At 38.0% G+C, this 13961-nt stretch overlaps 16 non-coding genes across 16 annotated transcripts; all 16 read right to left on the bottom strand.

Moving 5' to 3' along the window:
• Positions 1–67: 67 nt before the first annotated feature.
• Positions 68–139, bottom strand: TRNAQ-UUG (transfer RNA glutamine (anticodon UUG)). The gene has a single exon. It is a non-coding gene; the product is annotated as a tRNA-Gln (tRNA).
• A 654-nt stretch (positions 140–793) lies between these two features.
• Positions 794–875, bottom strand: TRNAS-UGA (transfer RNA serine (anticodon UGA)). Its single transcript has one exon. It is a non-coding gene; the product is annotated as a tRNA-Ser (tRNA).
• Positions 876–1786: 911 nt separating this feature from the next.
• Positions 1787–1858, bottom strand: TRNAQ-UUG (transfer RNA glutamine (anticodon UUG)). Its single transcript has one exon. It is a non-coding gene; the product is annotated as a tRNA-Gln (tRNA).
• Positions 1859–2513: 655 nt separating this feature from the next.
• On the bottom strand, positions 2514–2595 carry TRNAS-AGA (transfer RNA serine (anticodon AGA)). Its single transcript has one exon. It is a non-coding gene; the product is annotated as a tRNA-Ser (tRNA).
• A 907-nt stretch (positions 2596–3502) lies between these two features.
• TRNAQ-UUG (transfer RNA glutamine (anticodon UUG)) lies at positions 3503–3574 on the bottom strand. The gene has a single exon. It is a non-coding gene; the product is annotated as a tRNA-Gln (tRNA).
• A 654-nt stretch (positions 3575–4228) lies between these two features.
• On the bottom strand, positions 4229–4310 carry TRNAS-UGA (transfer RNA serine (anticodon UGA)). The gene has a single exon. It is a non-coding gene; the product is annotated as a tRNA-Ser (tRNA).
• A 920-nt stretch (positions 4311–5230) lies between these two features.
• On the bottom strand, positions 5231–5302 carry TRNAQ-UUG (transfer RNA glutamine (anticodon UUG)). The gene has a single exon. It is a non-coding gene; the product is annotated as a tRNA-Gln (tRNA).
• Positions 5303–5957: 655 nt separating this feature from the next.
• On the bottom strand, positions 5958–6039 carry TRNAS-AGA (transfer RNA serine (anticodon AGA)). The gene has a single exon. It is a non-coding gene; the product is annotated as a tRNA-Ser (tRNA).
• A 907-nt stretch (positions 6040–6946) lies between these two features.
• TRNAQ-UUG (transfer RNA glutamine (anticodon UUG)) lies at positions 6947–7018 on the bottom strand. Its single transcript has one exon. It is a non-coding gene; the product is annotated as a tRNA-Gln (tRNA).
• A 655-nt stretch (positions 7019–7673) lies between these two features.
• On the bottom strand, positions 7674–7755 carry TRNAS-AGA (transfer RNA serine (anticodon AGA)). Its single transcript has one exon. It is a non-coding gene; the product is annotated as a tRNA-Ser (tRNA).
• Positions 7756–8662: 907 nt separating this feature from the next.
• On the bottom strand, positions 8663–8734 carry TRNAQ-UUG (transfer RNA glutamine (anticodon UUG)). The gene has a single exon. It is a non-coding gene; the product is annotated as a tRNA-Gln (tRNA).
• Positions 8735–9388: 654 nt separating this feature from the next.
• On the bottom strand, positions 9389–9470 carry TRNAS-UGA (transfer RNA serine (anticodon UGA)). The gene has a single exon. It is a non-coding gene; the product is annotated as a tRNA-Ser (tRNA).
• A 930-nt stretch (positions 9471–10400) lies between these two features.
• TRNAQ-UUG (transfer RNA glutamine (anticodon UUG)) lies at positions 10401–10472 on the bottom strand. Its single transcript has one exon. It is a non-coding gene; the product is annotated as a tRNA-Gln (tRNA).
• A 655-nt stretch (positions 10473–11127) lies between these two features.
• Positions 11128–11209, bottom strand: TRNAS-AGA (transfer RNA serine (anticodon AGA)). Its single transcript has one exon. It is a non-coding gene; the product is annotated as a tRNA-Ser (tRNA).
• Positions 11210–12116: 907 nt separating this feature from the next.
• On the bottom strand, positions 12117–12188 carry TRNAQ-UUG (transfer RNA glutamine (anticodon UUG)). The gene has a single exon. It is a non-coding gene; the product is annotated as a tRNA-Gln (tRNA).
• A 654-nt stretch (positions 12189–12842) lies between these two features.
• Positions 12843–12924, bottom strand: TRNAS-UGA (transfer RNA serine (anticodon UGA)). Its single transcript has one exon. It is a non-coding gene; the product is annotated as a tRNA-Ser (tRNA).
• Positions 12925–13961: the final 1037 nt, after the last annotated feature.

Below are 13961 nucleotides of genomic sequence, written 5' to 3'. Positions count from 1 at the left end.
CTTGTTTCATCATAAACATTGGGCATCGTCGATCTGAGTGCAGATGGAAAAATTGAAATGTGTGCCCTGGTTCTACTGAGATTTGAACTCAGATCACTGGATTCAAAGTCCAGAGTGCTAACCATTACACCATGGAACCAACCATGACGCAATCATGGCTGCGGCTTGTTTTGCTTAATAAAGCATATGAAATCGTGAACGATGGCGAAAACAGGCTCCAAAGCTGCAGTGCAAATCTGCAATCATACACAATGGTAAATTGATATCTTATAACCTTTCATTCCACAAATTTACCAACATTTCCACGATATCACAGCTAGCGCAGTTTGAAATGTTGATGAAAAGTGGCTAGTAAAAAGATTGCTGTATCTGTTACTTGGAAAAAGTGTGAAAAAAATAAATTGCAAAACTTATACTGTTAGAAAACTGTTCATCCAGTAGTCGATAAAGATTAGCATTGCATGGTAAAAGGCTTCATCTGAGAGATAATTTAAGGTTTGTGCAAATCAAAGTGCATGTCCCAGTCCATTAGCCAGGACAGCGGTCTGTGGCTGCTAGACAAGATCAAGAGAAAAACCTCTTACCTGATGGCACCCACGGTGTTTCTTTTGATTGGCGACATGTCGCACATGTAATGTTGCTCCAGAATAGATTATCTAAAGAACAGTCAAAGATAAAGTCAGTTTGGTCCTAGAAACTCGCTCCATCACAGATCACTGTCATGGGGAATAGACTAGTAAACAGGCAAATTGAACAAAAAAGATAAAAGGTCAAAAAGTTATTGAAACAAATACGTAGTCGGCAGGATTTGAACCTGCGCGGTGAGACCCCAATGGATTTCACGTCTATCGCCTTAACCACTCGGCCACGACTACTCGGATGTCAAGCTGTTATGAGCTTCACACATGTTTTCTTATTAGAAAACTATTGCACCAAGTTATTGCACCATGATCACGCTCAGTGATCAACCCTCTGGAAGACATCTCAGAAAAAGAAAAGAAAATACAAGGTCTCAGTAAAATGCAAAAATCTGATTTAAAGTCATCATCAATGGGAACCATTCACAGTTTAATGCTTTTCCCTCTTCATAATGTGGATTTGGAGTCAGTCAGCTCCAAAAACATCCTTAAAAATAATACGAAAATGCTGAGAAGACTGAACATAATCATTTCCAAGTAAAAAAGACTTGATGTTCATTTGATCAGGCTTTGGAGCGTCTATTAACCATCTCAAGTTTCCAAAAATGTCCAGCGGTTAACTGAAATTACCATATCAATCTTCAGCTGTTTTTCACTTTGAACAGCTCCATACCTATACTACAAGTCAACGGTAAGGTTCGAAAGACCCTATAAAGGGTCCTGATTGACTTTTGTGTGCTACAAAAAAAGCCACAAAACACATTCAAAAGACGCCGAAAAGAATATTTAGAAAAACACCACCAAAAATGTTTATAAGGCACTTTAAGAAATTCTGGAAAACACAAGAAAAGATGGCTTAGAGAAAAATCAAAAACACTTCCTGCAGCCATTTTGGCTTCAAATCCTTGTCAGATTAACCCACTTGGAAAGAGTGTTATGTGAATATTGACTCTATTCACAGAGTATGAGATTGTTTGGTATGACATAGACAATTTTAATTTTTGCTAATCCTACTTGATCCTAATCCTACTGCTTTGACGATGGTATTCCATGAATCCTTGAACTCTTTTTTTGTCTTTTATTATGTGGATTTTAAACACTGGGCATCGTCGATCTGAGTGCAGATGGAAAAATCGAATTGTGTGCCCAGGTTCTACTGAGATTTGAACTCAGATCACTGGATTCAAAGTCCAGAGTGCTAACCATTACACCATGGAACCAACCATGACACAATCATGGCTGCGGCTTGTTTTGCTGAATAAAGCATATGAAATCGTGAACGATGGCGAAAACAGGCTCCAAAGCTGCAGTGCAAATCTGCAATCATACACAATGGTAAATTGATATCTTATAACCTTTCATTCCACAAATTTACCAACATTTCCACGATATCACAGCTAGCGCAGTTTGAAATGTTGATGAAAAGTGGCTAGTAAAAAGATTGCTGTATCTGTTACTTGGAAAAAGTGTGAAAAAAATAAATTGCAAAACTTATACTGTTAGAAAACTGTTCATCCAGTAGTCGATAAAGATTAGCATTGCATGGTAAAAGGCTTCATCTGAGAGATAATTTAAGGTTTGTGCAAATCAAAGTGCATGTCCCAGTCCATTAGCCAGGACAGCGGTCTGTGGCTGCTGGACAAGATCGAGAGAAAAACCTCTTACCTGATGGCACCCACGGTGCTTCTTTTGATTAGCAGCAAGTCGCACATGTAATGTTGCTCCAGAGTAGATTATCTAAAGAACAGTCAAAGATAAAGTCAGTTTGGTCCTAGAAACTCGCTCCATCACAGATCACTGTCATGGGGAATAGACTAGTAAACATGCAAATTGAACAACAAAGATAAAAGGTCAAAAAGTTATTTTAAACATAGACGTAGTCGGCAGGATTTGCACCTGCGCGGGGAGACCCCAATGGATTTCTAGCCCATCGCCTTAACCACTCGGCCACGACTACTCAGAAGTCAAGCTGTTATGAGTTTCACACACGTTTTCTAACAGCACCATGATCACGCTCAGTGTTCAACCCTCTGGAAGACATCTCAGAAAAAGAAAAGAAAATACAAGGTCTCAGTAAAATGCAAAAATCTGATTTAAAGTCATCATCAATGGAACCATTCACAGTTTAATGCTTTTCCCTCTTCATAATGTGGATTTGGAGTCAGTCAGCTCCAAAAACATCCTTAAAAATAATACGAAAATGCAGAGAAGACTGAACATAATCATTTCCAAGTAAAAAAGACTTGATGTTCATTTGATCAGGCTTTGGAGCGTCTATTAACCATCTCAAGTTTCCAAAAATGTCCAGCGGTTAACTGAAATTACCATATCAATCTTCAGCTGTTTTTCACTTTGAACGGCTCCATACCTATAATACAAGTCAACGGTAAGGTTCGAAAGACCCTATAAAGGGTCCTGATTGACTTTTGTGTGCTACAAAAAAAGCCACAAAACACATTCAAAAGACGCCGAAAAGAATATTTAGAAAATCACCACCAAAAATGTTTATAAGTCACTTTAGGAAATTCTGGAAAACACAAGAAAAGATGGCTTAGAGAAAAATCAAAAACACTTCCATTTTGGCTTCAAATCCTTGTCAGATTCAGCCACTTGGAAAGAGTGTTATGTGAATATTGACTCAAGTCACAGAGTATGAGATTGCTTGGTATGACATAGACAATGAGTGATATAGACAATTTTAATTTTTGCTAATCCTACTTGATTGACAGCTTTGATCATGGTATTCCATGAATCCTTGAACTCTTTTTTTGTCTTTTATTATGTGGATTTTAAATTGCTTGTTTCATCATAAACATTGGGCATCGTCGATCTGAGTGCACATGGAAAAATTGAAATGTGTGCCCAGGTTCCACTGAAATTTGAACTCAGATCACTGGATTCAAAGTCCAGAGTGCTAACCATTACACCATGGAACCAACCATGATGCAATTATGGCTGTGGCTTGTTTTGCTGAATAAAGCATATGAAATCGTGAACGATGGCGAAAACAGGCTCCAAAGCTGCAGTGCAAATCTGCAATCATACACAATGGTAAATTGATATCTTATAACCTTTAATTCCACAAATTTACCAACATTTCCACGATATCACAGCTAGCGCAGTTTGAAATGTTGATGAAAAGTGGCTAGTAAAAAGATTGCTGTATCTGTTAATTGGAAAAAGTGTGAAAAAAATAAATTGCAAAACTTATACTGTTAGAAAACTGTTCATCCAGTAGTCGATAAAGATTAGCATTGCATGGTAAAAGGCTTCATCTGAGACATAATTTAAGGTTTGTGCAAATCAAAGTGCATGTCCCAGTCCATTAGCCAGGACAGCGGTCTGTGGCTGCTGGACAAGATCAAGAGAAAAACCTCTTACCTGATGGCACCCACGGTGTTTCTTTTGATTGGCGACAAGTCGCACATGTAATGTTGCTCCAGAATAGATTATCTAAAGAACAGTCAAAGATAAAGTCAGTTTGGTCCTAGAAACTCGCTCCATCACAGATCACTGTCATGGGGAATAGACTAGTAAACAGGCAAATTGAACAAAAAAGATAAAAGGTCAAAAAGTTATTGAAACAAATACGTAGTCGGCAGGATTTGAACCTGCGCGGTGAGACCCCAATGGATTTCACGTCTATCGCCTTAACCACTCGGCCACGACTACTCGGATGTCAAGCTGTTATGAGCTTCACACATGTTTTCTTATTAGAAAACTATTGCACCAAGTTATTGCACCATGATCACGCTCAGTGATCAACCCTCTGGAAGACATCTCAGAAAAAGAAAAGAAAATACAAGGTCTCAGTAAAATGCAAAAATCTGATTTAAAGTCATCATCAATGGGAACCATTCACAGTTTAATGCTTTTCCCTCTTCATAATGTGGATTTGGAGTCAGTCAGCTCCAAAAACATCCTTAAAAATAATACGAAAATGCTGAGAAGACTGAACATAATCATTTCCAAGTAAAAAAGACTTGATGTTCATTTGATCAGGCTTTGGAGCGTCTATTAACCATCTCAAGTTTCCAAAAATGTCCAGCGGTTAACTGAAATTACCATATCAATCTTCAGCTGTTTTTCACTTTGAACAGCTCCATACCTATACTACAAGTCAACGGTAAGGTTCGAAAGACCCTATAAAGGGTCCTGATTGACTTTTGTGTGCTACAAAAAAAGCCACAAAACACATTCAAAAGACGCCGAAAAGAATATTTAGAAAAACACCACCAAAAATGTTTATAAGGCACTTTAAGAAATTCTGGAAAACACAAGAAAAGATGGCTTAGAGAAAAATCAAAAACACTTCCTGCAGCCATTTTGGCTTCAAATCCTTGTCAGATTAACCCACTTGGAAAGAGTGTTATGTGAATATTGACTCTATTCACAGAGTATGAGATTGTTTGGTATGACATAGACAATTTTAATTTTTGCTAATCCTACTCCTACTGCTTTGACGATGGTATTCCATGAATCCTTGAACTCTTTTTTTGTCTTTTATTATGTGGATTTTAAATTGCTTGTTTCATCATAAACATTGGGCATCGTCGATCTGAGTGCAGATGGAAAAATCGAATTGTGTGCCCAGGTTCTACTGAGATTTGAACTCAGATCACTGGATTCAAAGTCCAGAGTGCTAACCATTACACCATGGAACCAACCATGACACAATCATGGCTGCGGCTTGTTTTGCTGAATAAAGCATATGAAATCGTGAACGATGGCGAAAACAGGCTCCAAAGCTGCAGTGCAAATCTGCAATCATACACAATGGTAAATTGATATCTTATAACCTTTCATTCCACAAATTTACCAACATTTCCACGATATCACAGCTAGCGCAGTTTGAAATGTTGATGAAAAGTGGCTAGTAAAAAGATTGCTGTATCTGTTACTTGGAAAAAGTGTGAAAAAAATAAATTGCAAAACTTATACTGTTAGAAAACTGTTCATCCAGTAGTCGATAAAGATTAGCATTGCATGGTAAAAGGCTTCATCTGAGAGATAATTTAAGGTTTGTGCAAATCAAAGTGCATGTCCCAGTCCATTAGCCAGGACAGCGGTCTGTGGCTGCTGGACAAGATCGAGAGAAAAACCTCTTACCTGATGGCACCCACGGTGCTTCTTTTGATTAGCAGCAAGTCGCACATGTAATGTTGCTCCAGAGTAGATTATCTAAAGAACAGTCAAAGATAAAGTCAGTTTGGTCCTAGAAACTCGCTCCATCACAGATCACTGTCATGGGGAATAGACTAGTAAACATGCAAATTGAACAACAAAGATAAAAGGTCAAAAAGTTATTTTAAACATAGACGTAGTCGGCAGGATTTGCACCTGCGCGGGGAGACCCCAATGGATTTCTAGCCCATCGCCTTAACCACTCGGCCACGACTACTCAGAAGTCAAGCTGTTATGAGTTTCACACACGTTTTCTAACAGCACCATGATCACGCTCAGTGTTCAACCCTCTGGAAGACATCTCAGAAAAAGAAAAGAAAATACAAGGTCTCAGTAAAATGCAAAAATCTGATTTAAAGTCATCATCAATGGAACCATTCACAGTTTAATGCTTTTCCCTCTTCATAATGTGGATTTGGAGTCAGTCAGCTCCAAAAACATCCTTAAAAATAATACGAAAATGCAGAGAAGACTGAACATAATCATTTCCAAGTAAAAAAGACTTGATGTTCATTTGATCAGGCTTTGGAGCGTCTATTAACCATCTCAAGTTTCCAAAAATGTCCAGCGGTTAACTGAAATTACCATATCAATCTTCAGCTGTTTTTCACTTTGAACGGCTCCATACCTCTAATACAAGTCAACGGTAAGGTTCGAAAGACCCTATAAAGGGTCCTGATTGACTTTTGTGTGCTACAAAAAAAGCCACAAAACACATTCAAAAGACGCCGAAAAGAATATTTAGAAAATCACCACCAAAAATGTTTATAAGTCACTTTAGGAAATTCTGGAAAACACAAGAAAAGATGGCTTAGAGAAAAATCAAAAACACTTCCATTTTGGCTTCAAATCCTTGTCAGATTCAGCCACTTGGAAAGAGTGTTATGTGAATATTGACTCAAGTCACAGAGTATGAGATTGCTTGGTATGACATAGACAATGAGTGATATAGACAATTTTAATTTTTGCTAATCCTACTTGATTGACAGCTTTGATCATGGTATTCCATGAATCCTTGAACTCTTTTTTTGTCTTTTATTATGTGGATTTTAAATTGCTTGTTTCATCATAAACATTGGGCATCGTCGATCTGAGTGCACATGGAAAAATTGAAATGTGTGCCCAGGTTCCACTGAGATTTGAACTCAGATCACTGGATTCAAAGTCCAGAGTGCTAACCATTACACCATGGAACCAACCATGACACAATCATGGCTGCGGCTTGTTTTGCTGAATAAAGCATATGAAATCGTGAACGATGGCGAAAACAGGCTCCAAAGCTGCAGTGCAAATCTGCAATCATACACAATGGTAAATTGATATCTTATAACCTTTCATTCCACAAATTTACCAACATTTCCACGATATCACAGCTAGCGCAGTTTGAAATGTTGATGAAAAGTGGCTAGTAAAAAGATTGCTGTATCTGTTACTTGGAAAAAGTGTGAAAAAAATAAATTGCAAAACTTATACTGTTAGAAAACTGTTCATCCAGTAGTCGATAAAGATTAGCATTGCATGGTAAAAGGCTTCATCTGAGAGATAATTTAAGGTTTGTGCAAATCAAAGTGCATGTCCCAGTCCATTAGCCAGGACAGCGGTCTGTGGCTGCTGGACAAGATCGAGAGAAAAACCTCTTACCTGATGGCACCCACGGTGCTTCTTTTGATTAGCAGCAAGTCGCACATGTAATGTTGCTCCAGAGTAGATTATCTAAAGAACAGTCAAAGATAAAGTCAGTTTGGTCCTAGAAACTCGCTCCATCACAGATCACTGTCATGGGGAATAGACTAGTAAACATGCAAATTGAACAACAAAGATAAAAGGTCAAAAAGTTATTTTAAACATAGACGTAGTCGGCAGGATTTGCACCTGCGCGGGGAGACCCCAATGGATTTCTAGCCCATCGCCTTAACCACTCGGCCACGACTACTCAGAAGTCAAGCTGTTATGAGTTTCACACACGTTTTCTAACAGCACCATGATCACGCTCAGTGTTCAACCCTCTGGAAGACATCTCAGAAAAAGAAAAGAAAATACAAGGTCTCAGTAAAATGCAAAAATCTGATTTAAAGTCATCATCAATGGAACCATTCACAGTTTAATGCTTTTCCCTCTTCATAATGTGGATTTGGAGTCAGTCAGCTCCAAAAACATCCTTAAAAATAATACGAAAATGCAGAGAAGACTGAACATAATCATTTCCAAGTAAAAAAGACTTGATGTTCATTTGATCAGGCTTTGGAGCGTCTATTAACCATCTCAAGTTTCCAAAAATGTCCAGCGGTTAACTGAAATTACCATATCAATCTTCAGCTGTTTTTCACTTTGAACGGCTCCATACCTCTAATACAAGTCAACGGTAAGGTTCGAAAGACCCTATAAAGGGTCCTGATTGACTTTTGTGTGCTACAAAAAAAGCCACAAAACACATTCAAAAGACGCCGAAAAGAATATTTAGAAAATCACCACCAAAAATGTTTATAAGTCACTTTAGGAAATTCTGGAAAACACAAGAAAAGATGGCTTAGAGAAAAATCAAAAACACTTCCATTTTGGCTTCAAATCCTTGTCAGATTCAGCCACTTGGAAAGAGTGTTATGTGAATATTGACTCAAGTCACAGAGTATGAGATTGCTTGGTATGACATAGACAATGAGTGATATAGACAATTTTAATTTTTGCTAATCCTACTTGATTGACAGCTTTGATCATGGTATTCCATGAATCCTTGAACTCTTTTTTTGTCTTTTATTATGTGGATTTTAAATTGCTTGTTTCATCATAAACATTGGGCATCGTCGATCTGAGTGCACATGGAAAAATTGAAATGTGTGCCCAGGTTCCACTGAGATTTGAACTCAGATCACTGGATTCAAAGTCCAGAGTGCTAACCATTACACCATGGAACCAACCATGATGCAATCATGGCTGTGGCTTGTTTTGCTGAATAAAGCATATGAAATCGTGAACGATGGCGAAAACAGGCTCCAAAGCTGCAGTGCAAATCTGCAATCATACACAATGGTAAATTGATATCTTATAACCTTTAATTCCACAAATTTACCAACATTTCCACGATATCACAGCTAGCGCAGTTTGAAATGTTGATGAAAAGTGGCTAGTAAAAAGATTGCTGTATCTGTTACTTGGAAAAAGTGTGAAAAAAATAAATTGCAAAACTTATACTGTTAGAAAACTGTTCATCCAGTAGTCGATAAAGATTAGCATTGCATGGTAAAAGGCTTCATCTGAGAGATAATTTAAGGTTTGTGCAAATCAAAGTGCATGTCCCAGTCCATTAGCCAGGACAGCGGTCTGTGGCTGCTGGACAAGATCAAGAGAAAAACCTCTTACCTGATGGCACCCACGGTGTTTCTTTTGATTGGCGACAAGTCGCACATGTAATGTTGCTCCAGAATAGATTATCTAAAGAACAGTCAAAGATAAAGTCAGTTTGGTCCTAGAAACTCGCTCCATCACAGATCACTGTCATGGGGAATAGACTAGTAAACAGGCAAATTGAACAAAAAAGATAAAAGGTCAAAAAGTTATTGAAACAAATACGTAGTCGGCAGGATTTGAACCTGCGCGGTGAGACCCCAATGGATTTCACGTCTATCGCCTTAACCACTCGGCCACGACTACTCGGATGTCAAGCTGTTATGAGCTTCACACATGTTTTCTTATTAGAAAACTATTGCACCAAGTTATTGCACCATGATCACGCTCAGTGATCAACCCTCTGGAAGACATCTCAGAAAAAGAAAAGAAAATACAAGGTCTCAGTAAAATGCAAAAATCTGATTTAAAGTCATCATCAATGGGAACCATTCACAGTTTAATGCTTTTCCCTCTTCATAATGTGGATTTGGAGTCAGTCAGCTCCAAAAACATCCTTAAAAATAATACGAAAATGCTGAGAAGACTGAACATAATCATTTCCAAGTAAAAAAGACTTGATGTTCATTTGATCAGGCTTTGGAGCGTCTATTAACCATCTCAAGTTTCCAAAAATGTCCAGCGGTTAACTGAAATTACCATATCAATCTTCAGCTGTTTTTCACTTTGAACAGCTCCATACCTATACTACAAGTCAACGGTAAGGTTCGAAAGACCCTATAAAGGGTCCTGATTGACTTTTGTGTGCTACAAAAAAAGCCACAAAACACATTCAAAAGACGCCGAAAAGAATATTTAGAAAAACACCACCAAAAATGTTTATAAGGCACTTTAAGAAATTCTGGAAAACACAAGAAAAGATGGCTTAGAGAAAAATCAAAAACACTTCCTGCAGCCATTTTGGCTTCAAATCCTTGTCAGATTAACCCACTTGGAAAGAGTGTTATGTGAATATTGACTCTATTCACAGAGTATGAGATTGTTTGGTATGACATAGACAATTTTAATTTTTGCTAATCCTACTTGATCCTAATCCTACTGCTTTGACGATGGTATTCCATGAATCCTTGAACTCTTTTTTTGTCTTTTATTATGTGGATTTTAAATTGCTTGTTTCATCATAAACACTGGGCATCGTCGATCTGAGTGCAGATGGAAAAATCGAATTGTGTGCCCAGGTTCTACTGAGATTTGAACTCAGATCACTGGATTCAAAGTCCAGAGTGCTAACCATTACACCACGGAACCAACCATGACACAATCATGGCTGCGGCTTGTTTTGCTGAATAAAGCATATGAAATCGTGAACGATGGCGAAAACAGGCTCCAAAGCTGCAGTGCAAATCTGCAATCATACACAATGGTAAATTGATATCTTATAACCTTTCATTCCACAAATTTACCAACATTTCCACGATATCACAGCTAGCGCAGTTTGAAATGTTGATGAAAAGTGGCTAGTAAAAAGATTGCTGTATCTGTTACTTGGAAAAAGTGTGAAAAAAATAAATTGCAAAACTTATACTGTTAGAAAACTGTTCATCCAGTAGTCGATAAAGATTAGCATTGCATGGTAAAAGGCTTCATCTGAGAGATAATTTAAGGTTTGTGCAAATCAAAGTGCATGTCCCAGTCCATTAGCCAGGACAGCGGTCTGTGGCTGCTGGACAAGATCGAGAGAAAAACCTCTTACCTGATGGCACCCACGGTGCTTCTTTTGATTAGCAGCAAGTCGCACATGTAATGTTGCTCCAGAGTAGATTATCTAAAGAACAGTCAAAGATAAAGTCAGTTTGGTCCTAGAAACTCGCTCCATCACAGATCACTGTCATGGGGAATAGACTAGTAAACATGCAAATTGAACAACAAAGATAAAAGGTCAAAAAGTTATTTTAAACATAGACGTAGTCGGCAGGATTTGCACCTGCGCGGGGAGACCCCAATGGATTTCTAGCCCATCGCCTTAACCACTCGGCCACGACTACTCAGAAGTCAAGCTGTTATGAGTTTCACACACGTTTTCTAACAGCACCATGATCACGCTCAGTGTTCAACCCTCTGGAAGACATCTCAGAAAAAGAAAAGAAAATACAAGGTCTCAGTAAAATGCAAAAATCTGATTTAAAGTCATCATCAATGGAACCATTCACAGTTTAATGCTTTTCCCTCTTCATAATGTGGATTTGGAGTCAGTCAGCTCCAAAAACATCCTTAAAAATAATACGAAAATGCAGAGAAGACTGAACATAATCATTTCCAAGTAAAAAAGACTTGATGTTCATTTGATCAGGCTTTGGAGCGTCTATTAACCATCTCAAGTTTCCAAAAATGTCCAGCGGTTAACTGAAATTACCATATCAATCTTCAGCTGTTTTTCACTTTGAACGGCTTCATACCTATAATACAAGTCAACGGTAAGGTTCGAAAGACCCTATAAAGGGTCCTGATTGACTTTTGTGTGCTACAAAAAAAGCCACAAAACACATTCAAAAGACGCCGAAAAGAATATTTAGAAAAACACCACCAAAAATGTTTATAAGTCACTTTAGGAAATTCTGGAAAACACAAGAAAAGATGGCTTAGAGAAAAATCAAAAACACTTCCATTTTGGCTTCAAATCCTTGTCAGATTCAGCCACTTGGAAAGAGTGTTATGTGAATATTGACTCAAGTCACAGAGTATGAGATTGCTTGGTATGACATAGACAATGAGTGATATAGACAATTTTAATTTTTGCTAATCCTACTTGATTGACAGCTTTGATCATGGTATTCCATGAATCCTTGAACTCTTTTTTTGTCTTTTATTATGTGGATTTTAAATTGCTTGTTTCATCATAAACATTGGGCATCGTCGATCTGAGAGCACATGGAAAAATTGAAATGTGTGCCCAGGTTCCACTGAGATTTGAACTAAGATCACTGGATTCAAAGTCCAGAGTGCTAACCATTACACCATGGAACCAACCATGATGCAATCATGGCTGTGGCTTGTTTTGCTGAATAAAGCATATGAAATCGTGAACGATGGCGAAAACAGGCTCCAAAGCTGCAGTGCAAATCTGCAATCATACACAATGGTAAATTGATATCTTATAACCTTTAATTCCACAAATTTACCAACATTTCCACGATATCACAGCTAGCGCAGTTTGAAATGTTGATGAAAAGTGGATAGTAAAAAGATTGCTGTATCTGTTACTTGGAAAAAGTGTGAAAAAAATAAATTGCAAAACTTATACTGTTAGAAAACTGTTCATCCAGTAGTCGATAAAGATTAGCATTGCATGGTAAAAGGCTTCATCTGAGAGATAATTTAAGGTTTGTGCAAATCAAAGTGCATGTCCCAGTCCATTAGCCAGGACAGCGGTCTGTGGCTGCTGGACAAGATCGAGAGAAAAACCTCTTACCTGATGGCACCCACGGTGTTTCTTTTGATTGGCGACAAGTCGCACATGTAATGTTGCTCCAGAATAGATTATCTAAAGAACAGTCAAAGATAAAGTCAGTTTGGTCCTAGAAACTCGCTCCATCACAGATCACTGTCATGGGGAATAGACTAGTAAACATGCAAATTGAACAAAAAAGATAAAAGGTCAAAAGGTTATTGAAACATAGACGTAGTCGGCAGGATTTGAACCTGCGAGGGGAGACCCCAATGGATTTCAAGTCCATCGCCTTAACCACTCGGCAACGACTACTCGGATGTCAAGCTGTTATGAGCTTCACACATGTTTTCTTATTAGAAAACTATTGCACCAAGTTATTGCACCATGATCACGCTCAGTGATCAACCCTCTGGAAGACATCTCAGAAAAAGAAAAGAAAATACAAGGTCTCAGTAAAATGCAAAAATCTGATTTAAAGTCATCATCAATGGGAACCATTCACAGTTTAAAGCTTTTCCCTCTTCATAATGTGGATTTGGAGTCAGTCAGCTCCAAAAACATCCTTAAAAATAATCCAAAAATGCTGAGAAGACTGAACATAATCATTTCCAAGTAAAAAAGACTTGATGTTCATTTGATCAGGCTTTGGAGTATCTATTAACCATCTCAAGTTTCCAAAAATGTCCAGCGGTTAACTGAAATTACCATATCAATCTTCAGCTGTTTTTCACTTTGAACAGCTCCATACCTATAATACAAGTCAACGGTAAGGTTCGAAAGACCCTATAAAGGGTCCTGATTGACTTTTGTGTGCTACAAAAAAAGCCACAAAACACATTCAAAAGACGCCGAAAAGAATTTTTAGAAAAACACCACCAAAAATGTTTATGAGGCACTTTAGGAAATTCCTGAAGCCATTTTGGCTTCAAATCCTTGTCAGATTCACCCACTTGGAAAGAGTGTTATGTGAATATTGACTCAAGTCACAGAGTATGAGATTGCTTGGTATGACATAGACAATGAGTGACATAGACAATTTTAATTTTTGCTAATCCTACTTGATTGACAGCTTTGACCATGGTATTCCATGAATCCTTGAACTCTTTTTTTGTCTTTTATTATGTGGATTTTAAATTGCTTGTTTCATCATAAACATTGGGCATCGTCGATCTGAGTGCAGATGGAAAAATTGAAATGTGTGCCCAGGTTCCACTGAGATTTGAATTCAGATAACAGGATTCAAAGTCAAAAGTGCTAACCATTACACCATGGAACCAACCATTACACAGTCATGGCTGCGGCTTGTTGTGCTGAATAAAGCATATGAAATCGTGAACGATGGCGAAAAC

Source organism: Dendrobates tinctorius, unplaced genomic scaffold, assembly GCF_039654945.1.
Source record: "Dendrobates tinctorius isolate UK_male_01 unplaced genomic scaffold, ASM3965494v1 ptg000800l, whole genome shotgun sequence".
In the NCBI taxonomy this organism is placed as follows: Eukaryota; Metazoa; Chordata; class Amphibia; order Anura; family Dendrobatidae; genus Dendrobates; species Dendrobates tinctorius.
This window is presented reverse-complemented; position numbering and strand designations above follow the sequence as displayed.